The 10,535-nt window shown below is 47.6% G+C and overlaps 1 pseudogene; it reads left to right on the plus strand.

The window, feature by feature from the left end:
- The first annotated feature begins 354 nt into the window (after positions 1 to 354).
- On the plus strand, positions 355 to 9,923 carry LOC125756876 (uncharacterized; annotated as a pseudogene).
- The last annotated feature ends 612 nt before the right edge of the window (positions 9,924 to 10,535 follow it).

The following is a 10,535-nucleotide window of genomic DNA, read 5'->3' on the forward strand; positions in this document are numbered from 1 at the left end:
TGTTTCGCAGGGCCACAGTCTGCTTTAACGAACGGAACACTCGGTGAATTGTATGCTTTACAACCTGTTTCAGGTTATCCATCAAGTCTATTTAATGAATGCAATCCGGACTGGGCCCCATCAAAGCATTTAGGCTACGATTCTAAGGACACCAATGAAGATCGTTACAGCCGCCGAAAGGCACGTTCGCGACGTCAGCTTTTCACCGCTGGTAATGGTCGAATCTCTAAACCTTCCACAATTATTTGGATTATGTTACCACGTCCGAAAGTATTCTTATCTGTGCCACGTTTCTTTAAAGCAGTGTCCAGCGCTGCTCCACTTGTTGCAGCAGCGAGCAGCCCTGCTCCCCCCATGGCTGCGACCACTGTTGCTGTCGCTGCAGCGGCTAGTGCGTCACCCTCGGCGGCAGCTAGTCCTCTCTCTGCAACAGCCAGCCCTGCACCTCACACTGCAGAATGTGCACCTTGTACACCAGAGAAGGAAGTGAAGGTGACTGTTGGTATGTAAAATTGTTAGGTTCAACTGAGTGTAATTAGTGTAAAAAAATGTGCCCTTCCAGAGATGTGGTTACATTTGCATTTAAGAGGGATTTACTGTTTTATTCCTTTTTACCGGTCAGTGCTTTTACTCACATTTTAGGAAACATGTCCCATCGGTTCCCCCTCTAATTTGTTTTGTTGTTTTCTTGTGTTATTAGATGCTGTCTGCCAGACGGACATGTCCAAAGAGGAGATAAAGGAACTTGAGAATTCCATCGTACGACTCCAGTTGCAGCTTGGCGCATGTCAGGGTGCTGTTAATTCAGCAACGTTCAGGGAAGAAACCCTGCGGGACGATGATGCAAAAGTAGCGTTTTATACTGGCCTGCCAACATATTTAACATTGATTTCTGTGTTTGAACTGCTTAAAGGTCACATTTCGCATTCAGCCAAGCACACGCTCACTCAGTTCCAGGAGATGATTCTCTTTTTGATGAGACTAAGGCTGGGTTGTCAGCTGCAAGATCTTGCGTACCGCTTCTGTGTGTCACAGCCAACAGCATCACGTATTTTCGACAAGTGGCTTGTGTTTTTTAACCGCATTGGTCCACTAGTTCGCTGGCCAGAAAAGGAGCAAGTCATGAAAACAATGCCTGTGACTTTTGTAGATAACTTTGGCTTGAAGGTTAGGGTAATTATTGACTGTTTTGAGGTAACCATCGACAGGCCGAGCTCCTTGCTTCCCCGAGCAGAGACATGGTCTCAGTATAAACACCACAATACCGTGAAATTTTTGTTGGCCATTAGCCCGCAGGGGGCTGTTAATTTTCTGTCGGATGCATATGGAGGCCGTGCCAGTGACAAGGCGATAACAGAACAATGTGGTGTCCTGGACCTTTTAGAGTTTGGTGATGTCGTGTTGGCTGACAGGGATTTTTAATAGCAGAAAGTGTAGGCATGTGCCATGCTACACTTGTTGCCCCTGCTTTCACGAAAGGGAGAAGGCAGCTTTGCAGTGGTGAGGTCGAGCGGACAAGGGAGATGGCCAGTGTGAGAATACATGTTGAACGAGTCATAGGCATGGTCAGGGGCAAGTACAACATCCTCAAGGGCAGCTTGCCTGTTGAAGTCCTGAAGTGTGACGAGCATGGCAAGTCTCAGATTGACAAGATCGCACGTGTTTGTTGTGCACTAACAAACCTCAGCCATTCTGTCGTGCCATTTGATTGAGGGAATGCTAATGTGTTGAGCAAACCAAGGGGCAGCTGAGATATCATTATTGCCCTCAGAAAAGAAAACGTAACCGAATTCTTAACAAATCTGCAATAATTTGGCAGCATATGCTTCTGCTAACAAAACATGTGCAAATTTTATAGCGAAAAAGAAATTCTTAAATGGTTTAGTTCAAGAAAAAAATATTTCAGCACATAAAATAATTTTCCTTCAGCCCGTAAAATTCCCGCGAACAATTGAGTGTTTACATGAGTGTTTAAGGTCAGCCTAGCTTGCTCAGGAACTCAATAACCGCAAAAGTATCCCCACATTTGCCATTTTAGCACATCTCAAAGACGCTGTGTGCAGTAAAAGACCTGCTGAGAGTGTTATGCAATTAGCACTAAAGATGTTTCAGCAACAGTATTGTTTACTCTCAAACACACCTCATATGTTAAAGGGGCCCTGAAACACTTTTCCAAACAGCCATGGAATGAAGTTCACTAAGGAAGCTGATTGCCTCACAAATCAACCGCCGCAAAAATTAAAATTTGTCGCACGCTCTATTTGCTGTCTCTTTTTCCTCGACGCGACGAAAGCGATGGAAGCTAAGCAGGGAGGGATGGCACGGGGGAAGGAAGTACATCACGCGCGCATTGAGCACTTTTCCTTTTTTTTTTTGTTCGAACGCGTGGCTCTCCATTGCGTACAAGCACGCGCGCGCTCAGACACGTCACAGCCTCTTGTGGCGGCTGCATTAAATAAAAAGGGCGCCATGCTCAAATGAGCCAATGATGGAACTGTGAATAACCGCGCAATAACTTGCGGATTACATCAGTTGGCGAGAGAAGAGTGAGCGATTTTCAGCTGGCTTTGAGAATTTATTGTAAATTCCAGGCCACGTGCTTCGCTATATTTGGCACGCGTGTTCTCGGAAGCCTCGACTACCGATCGAAAGCGCTTTTTGACCATGTTGAAAAAGTGTTGCAGGGCCCCTTTAAAGCCTAGCTTTCTCCTGAGTCCATTTGTGGAAAAAATTTGCACCCAGTCACAATATGAAATGTTTCCAAACAAACTGTTTTATTGAAAAGTTCTGGCACGCTTGTAAATATGAATAAATGTTTGTGATCACAGCATGGCATAGTTTTTTTTAATATTTGGCACAACATTGCAATTGTGTTCGAGACTAGCATAAACAATTGAATGTGCTACATGCATGAAGCAGAGATAGTCCAGCCAGTTTCAGATTTCAAGCAAAAGGGCTAAATTTTGCAGCAGACAAAAGAGGGTTTGGTTTTCCTTGCAGCGATAAAATAGTGCCTCCAACATTTCATTGCATATTCCAACTAATGTGTGAACAAGACGTGCTGCTGTAACGTAAACAGGTGACAAGACCAACAATTAAAAGAGCAGCCATCAATCGCAAGGCACTACACGCGAAAGAATGTCATATGCTGGCTTCACAGAAACATGTGCACTGAGGTGAAGCATTGACAACACAGCAAGCATTGCTAAATGGTTCTTAAATGTGAAGCATTTTTTTGCTAACTGTAGGCAATTTGCATCTACGTATCTATCAAGCAACCTACGTCTGGGTGCTCTCGTGATCGCCTCTTTTAGCTTAGTGTAGACCACAACTGGTAGGAGAGGGTTTGAGGAATATGACTGTCTGGTCACGACATGAATAACGTGAATATCCTGTCGCATACATCGTCAAACCCTTTCCACCAGACGCGTGTGGGCACATACCCTGGGCCGTGGTATGCTCCACACGTGTTTTACACCTTATATCAACCCAGGAACGGCGAGGACAGACATTAGCAACTAAATGTGACAGCATTAACAGAAAGTGACATCAGCAGCATTTACCCGACTAATGCAAATAAAAAATAACAGGATCTCAGCAGGAATCGAACCCAAGCGTTCTGCGTGGTAAGGACAAGCACTGTCAACACAGAGGGATGAAGAGATACTCATGGAAAGAAGCCCGCTTGACTAGAAATATAACTTAACAAAGTAGCTGCCTTAACAAAGTCGTTGGTTATGCATACTTAAGATAAACAACTGAAAAACGGACGGCCACGGAAAGGAAACACAAAGGACCAGCGCTTGTCCTGTGTTTCCTTTCCATGGCCGTCCGTTTTTTACGCTGTTAATCTTAAGTATGCTTAACGAACTAGCCCAGTCAGCTACTTTGAGAGAGCTGTTGAAACATCATTCAAAGCAGAAAAATTCACCTAACAAGAAAATCTGCAACTAACTCACTTTGGCAAAGAAAAAAAACAGCCATGAATGAAAACGCAGCCTGACTGTTCGAACAGACAAGACAATGTACAGAAAGTATGACAATTATAGTCACAATTGCCACAGAAAAGTATTATCACACATTGTAGATCGATGTTATCGGTGTTCTTGCCTTATGAGTGCACCGATGACTTCTTGCAAGATTCACAAAACCACTTTACACTTTTTGGCGCTTTCTTTAGACCAACACATTTGAAGTGAAACCACGTTATGGCACAATTGGGAGCATCACAGGCAATCATGTTACCTTCTTCTGGACCTTTGCAGACACAGTACTTGATATCAGTGTTGTCTGCGGAGCTTGTGATCTTTTTGGTGCACTGGCCTGCTAGTTGAGACATGTTCAATGCAACACCTTGGCCACCAACTGGAGGCTGGTTGCTACTTGGATGGCTTGTGGCATTTGATGACGTACATTGGCCAGCTTGTGGATGTGTTGACGCAGCAGCATTTGAAGTCTGGGGTTGATTTTCTTTGTTAATGCTGAACCAGTGGCCGACAAGTTCAGGCATCAAAACTCTACAGAAAAAAAGTCTTGCAAACTTGTAATAAAGGATAAATGAACTTCTCATCTGCTCTTATTCTCTCTACATTAATTTCGTTGTAGTTCCACAACACAAAGTCGCAGTATTCTCGCTGCCAGACGAACAGCTGCAGCTGTATTTGTTAGTAGTAGCGGTAAGTAGTTTTCAGTTGAAGGTCACCCTTGGGCTCGGCTACGCAACTATCAGATTTGCTCAGGAGGTCGGCCAGGCTTCCATCTTTTACTGTCCACGAACATTTAACCTCCACAAATCCTTTGCCACAGCAGTCGCATTCCACAAGCATGTCAGGTGTCGCACACAAAAAGATGTGCTGCTGCGAAATCAATAACCCAGCTTCATGGAACTGTGCACCACGGTGAAACTCGGCTGCTAACAGCTTATATTTGTTCAGTGCATTAGGCTCATTCTGCCTTCCATGCTTTATGGCAGGTGAAGTGACCTTGTTTTCATGCGGACAACAGATACGCTTCACTAGGCTCAGTGAAGGAGCATCAATTCTCGTATGACAGACGTCGTACAGAGTTGAGGCTGTCACTCTTCCAGCTCGATATGCGAACCACTGAGTGGTCATGTGCTGGCTCCTTGTCCTTGATTCAATGCTGCGAACTGCTTCCTCATTATTGTCAAGTGTGTCATAGGTCTTCTGGCACTCCTCCAAAAGCTCATGATAGCTCAACCTCTGAGCTGAATGTCTGTACAAGCGCCTCAGGTCAGCTCCTTTGCAGCGTCTCACTGCTGGCACATACAAGTCGCTGAAAGCAGGCTCAGTACTCACGACAGCTGGCCGATGACCTGAATCAACTAAGGTTGTGAAAAAGCGCATCCACTCGTCTTGAGTGGGCGCTGCTGGCTGTGCAAGAGCTTTCAGCTCACGAGTTGCGCTGGCACCGGCACCTAAACGTCGTTTTTTCATTGTCGATGACGCGAAATCCATTTCAGCGATGGGCCTCACATCCATTTTTCTGATATGCGTCGGCAGCCACGAGTTATCGTAGTAGTAGTATGTGGGGTTTAACGTCCCAAAACCACCATATGATTATGAGAGACGCCGTAGTGGAGGGCTCCGGAAATTTTGACCACCTGGGGTTCTTTAACGTGCACCTAAATCTAAGTACACGGGCCTCAGACATTTTCGCCTCCATCGAAAATGCAGCCGCCGCGGCCGGGATTCGATCCCGCGACCTTCGGGTCAGCAGTCGAGCGCCATAACCACTAGACCACCGTACGAGTTATCGCCGTCCGTGCACGAACGCTCCTGCCGCACGCGAACGCCGTACTCGATGAAAAAAAGCAGTGCCGCGACATGGGAGCACGCCTCACCGTTCGCGGCCATGCACGTACAGTGCGCGGCAATGACTTCACCGTCGCTCTTGCACAGGACCCATGAGTCAACAGGTGGCTTGTTCAGGCTCTGCGAGTGGTTGACCTGGGCAAAAAGATAACATTACATTCTGCAAAAAAAAAAAAAAACTTCAACGTACCTTTGTCTTGAGAACCACGGAGTCTGACGAAACTTCCTTAACCCATGGCTCGCGCACACAACCGCTGGTCACGAAATTGTGCCCTTCTAGTGCTTTTCGAGCCTTCAGTTGCTGGCGAGTAATAAAGCTGGTCCTCAAGACAAGGAAGACGCTGATGTCTGTGGCGTCGACTCGCGGCCACAGATTGACGTCTTTTACGCAGTCGCTTTCGTGAAGCTCGAACGGGTCCACACCACACAGGGAAACTTTTTCCCTGTAGCGCGCCTGGTCTTTCATGCACAACGTGGCTGCATAATTTGCTTCATCATGTGCCATTTTGAAGCAAAACAACGTTGCATACGTCAAATACATACACGTGGATCAACCGCGACCACACATCGGTGAGCTTTCCTAGCGAACGTTGTCTGCTTGTTATTGCTTCAAAATGGCGGCTTACCCAGAGTGCACAGCGAGCCTTGCCTGCATGTCTGTGTCGATGCCGTTCGTGCATACACCCTATAGACTTGTGCTGTGGACCGTGCGCACCAGACTTCGCTGTAGCCCAAACAGTCCACCTCTCTTGACGACGGTTTTCTCCCACAAATTGCGAGTGTTTATTCTGTGGTCTGGTCCACAGAACAGGCACTGCTCCCTCCTCCCTTGACGACAGCATCTCTCGCGAATCGCAACATCTGCTCGCCGTTTTGTGAATCGATATTGAAGCCGCGTATGTTGGCGTATGCGTGAAAGATTCCAATGTTTTGACATATGCGAGTATTGATATCAGCCGCAGATAAACTTGTTATTGTGAACGGAAGCAGCAAAACGAAGGCGCATAATGATAACAAATGACCGCAGTTCTAAAATTTCGTGGACATGATCTATCGCGTGCGGAACACTGAAGTCACTTTCACCACAGTACGCTTGTGTCATGTGAAAAAGTGCACTAACATTTGCACGGGAGGCTTGAATTTTGAGCAATCCTTCTGAATGGGCGCAGCCATAAATCACCCGAAAAAGAATGCTAACGCCACCGCGAAAAGAAAACAATAAAATTCGGCAGATCCCACGCGTTGTGGGAATCGGTTTCATGCGAAGCAGTCAGCGAGTACTTCTATGCTGTACTTTATGGCTTTGAGCCAAGCGTGCCTAGGTGGATCAGGGTTTATTGGACTGCTATGAAAGCGGATCCAACACTGGAACCACAGACGTTAATCTGATAGGACGCCTGCATCGTAGGAGTGCGTAAGTAGCGTTTATTGCTTTCTTGTAAAATTAGATAGCCGGCGCCACAACCGCAATTGAGGTTGCACCGACATTTAGCCTGCATAGGCTGTTTTTCCAAACCAGTTTACAGATGTGGCGTGGCTCTGTAGTAGAATACCCGATTGCCACGCAGAATGCTTGGGTTCGATTCCTGCTGGGATTCTAAATTTTGTTCTTTCCATTCGTCGGGTCAACGCTGCCGATGTCGGTTTGTGTTAACGCTCTCGACTTAAGTTATCAATGTCTGTTCTCACCGTTCCTGGGTACATAAAACTGTCAATCACCTGTGGCGCATAACCGTACACCACGGCCCGTGGTAGACGGGTATGTGCCACACGTGTCTGGAGGAAAGGGTTTGACGACGTACGCAGAAACCCGGCAAGCACGAACCACACGAACGTTAACGCCTTCTTTCACGCTGGCACAGAGCTGACGCCGATGTGCTCCGGTACAATATATATATATATATATATATATATATATATATATATATATATATGCGGGTGTCATGACGTGAATAACGTGACTTGTGCGTCGCGTACGTCATGAAATACTTTCCACCAGTCACGTGTGGCACAGACTCGCGTAACACGGCTTGTGGTATACGGGTATGCACCACAGGTGATACACAGTCTATATCAGCCCAGGGGCAGCAAGAATAGTCTCTGAAAATCTTAACGCGATAGCGTTAAGGAGCCCATGTTGCAGAAAATCCGATGCCGGTGTCGACGGCGTTATCGATGGAAGAAAAGTCCAGGTGAAAGCAAAGAATAAAAATCATGACTCGAACACGAATCGAACCCAGGCATTCTGCATGGCAGTCAAGTATTCTACCACAGCGCCACGCCAGTGTTACAAACTACTTAGGAAAAGGCCATATGGACGGTTTCAACATTGCGATAGCAGGAGCACGTGCTGTACCCCAAGAAACTTCCGGTTACGTCATTTATTACCAGGGGCGTAGCCAGAAATTTTTTTCGGGGGGGGGGGGGTTCAACCATATTTTATGTATGTTCGTGCGTGTGTTTGTATGTGCGCGTTATATATACGCAAGCAAAACTGAAAATTTTCGGGGGGGGGGGGTGAACCCCCCAAACCCCCTCCCCCTGGCTACGCCCCTGTTTATTACTCTGCAACACCAAAGCGGAAAGCCTATATTTAAGTTTTTTCAGATTAAGGAAATACTCTTCTCTCGCTTTCACATAAAAGAAAGGCGCTTAAAGTTAAAGACCAACTCTTTTAATGTTTTGTGTAGCTTAAAAGAATATTTATTTGCATTATTTGGCTAGACACAGAGACTAAAATGTTGGAAACCTACGGGCTACTCACAAAGGCTTTTGTTCCCCGGCCTGCGCAAGCGCGCGAAACCGGAAGCCGTCCAGGGCCTGTGTTTGTAAACAGCGAAACCGTCTATACAAGCGTCATATCGGGGAAACGCCATTCCCAGTTGCAGTGTTGACTAGCCGATTTTATAACAATGTTATTGTTGTATTCAGTTTTGGTTTCGTTTTTGTTCCTTCATCCCCCAGGGGGCGCATTTACTCATTGCATATAAACTTGTATAAACCATGTATCACAGTCAATAAAGGCAGTTCTTGTTCCATTCATCGTGACGGCTGGAGTCTGACTCCCTTCCTTAGACATCACATTGGCGACGAGGATGTCGTAAAAGTACCCTGCGCACCGTCCGCGCACGCCCAACATCAGTGTCCCCGGGCTCGCTCCGCCGCCGTTCTTCCTTGCGACGCCCGGCCGGCCGCCACTACCATGGGGGCAGTGGGAGCAGATGTTCAACGTCTACTGTGGCGTCCGGGGCCGCCGAGTTCATGCCAGCACGACGCAAGGCTATCCTTTTGCATTGTTTGGGGCCGGAGGGCCAGCGTATTTATCAGACCTTACCTGCAGGGTCGACCGCCGCAGCACCACCAGTGCCAAGCGCCGCAGCGCTCGCCGTTAAGGACGGGGATAAGTCTGCCGCAGCCACTTCTGACGAATACGACACTGCACTCGTGGCGTTACGGCACCACTTTTCGACGTCCTGCAACGTTGTCGTCGAGCGTCATCGTTTTCACCGCCACCGTCAACACGCAGGCGAGTCCGTTCATGACTTTGTTGCCGCCCTACGGGAGCTAGCGTCACACTGTTCGTTCGTTTCTCAGGATGATGCTCTGCGGGATCAAATTGTTGCCGGCATAGCTTCCAACCGCATACGTGAACGGTTATTGCTTGAGGGCCCCTCACTTTCGTTCGAAGGCTCGGTGCGAATTGCGCTCCAATTTGAGCAAGCAGCTGAAGAGCTAAAGGAATTTTCTCTTTCGGTCGACCAAGTTTCAATGCAGCGTCGTCGTAAGAAACCATTGCATTCATCGCAAAAGAGCAATTCACAGCCGGCAGCCCACTTTCAGCAGAAGCTACCGAAGAGCGCCAGCGGCTCACGTGCGCCGCAGGGCACCGCCCCCCTGAACGGAACCGAGAACACAGTAGGCGCTCCGCGTCGCCGCACTGCTTCCGATGCGGCTCGCGGGATCACTTCGCATCAGATATGCAGTGCCCAGCGCATGGGAAAAGTTGTTTGTTTTGCGGTCGCAAGGGCCACTTTCAAAATGTATGCAACCGCAAACGGGCTCAAGTGGAAGGCAGGGTCCGCGAAGTAGAATGTGATGACGATGTATCGTCGTGTAGCAGTACTGAGCAAGTGTTGACTGTGGAACGTTCCGCTCGTAAGGGAATTCACGTAGAAGTGCTGGTTTCGAACCTCAGGCTTACACTTCTTGTTGATTCAAGGTCGTCCGTTTCAATTTTGTCAGAGCAAGCATTCCGTCGACATTTTCAGAGCATTTCGCTTTTGCCTGCCCCGCACGTCACATTGTTTGACTATTCCCAACGTCCCATTTGCGTGCTAGGTTGTTTCACCGCAGATGTACGTACATTTCAAAGGGCGCACTTCGTCACTCTGTTTTTATGTTGTTCGCCGAGGAACTTGTCTTATCGGCCTTGACGGCATTAAAGCCTTAAGTCTTCGCATTGAGGGTTCTACTCTCAAGTGCTTACATACGACTACGTCTGTTGCTCCGTTGACATGTGTCAATGACACGGTACCTCGTTCCACTTCCGTTCCACTTGCCAACATTTCCGCACTGTCCAACGCGCAACCCCGTCCAGAAAATCTTTCGCCAGCCTTGGCAAGCGAGTTCGCTTCACTTTTCAGTTCCAACTTGGGCCTTGCTAAGGGGTTCACGCATCGGGTTAAGAAGCGTCAGGGCGTG

The sequence above is a fragment of the Rhipicephalus sanguineus genome, chromosome 1, assembly GCF_013339695.2.
Source record: "Rhipicephalus sanguineus isolate Rsan-2018 chromosome 1, BIME_Rsan_1.4, whole genome shotgun sequence".
Taxonomy (NCBI): Eukaryota; Metazoa; Arthropoda; class Arachnida; order Ixodida; family Ixodidae; genus Rhipicephalus; species Rhipicephalus sanguineus.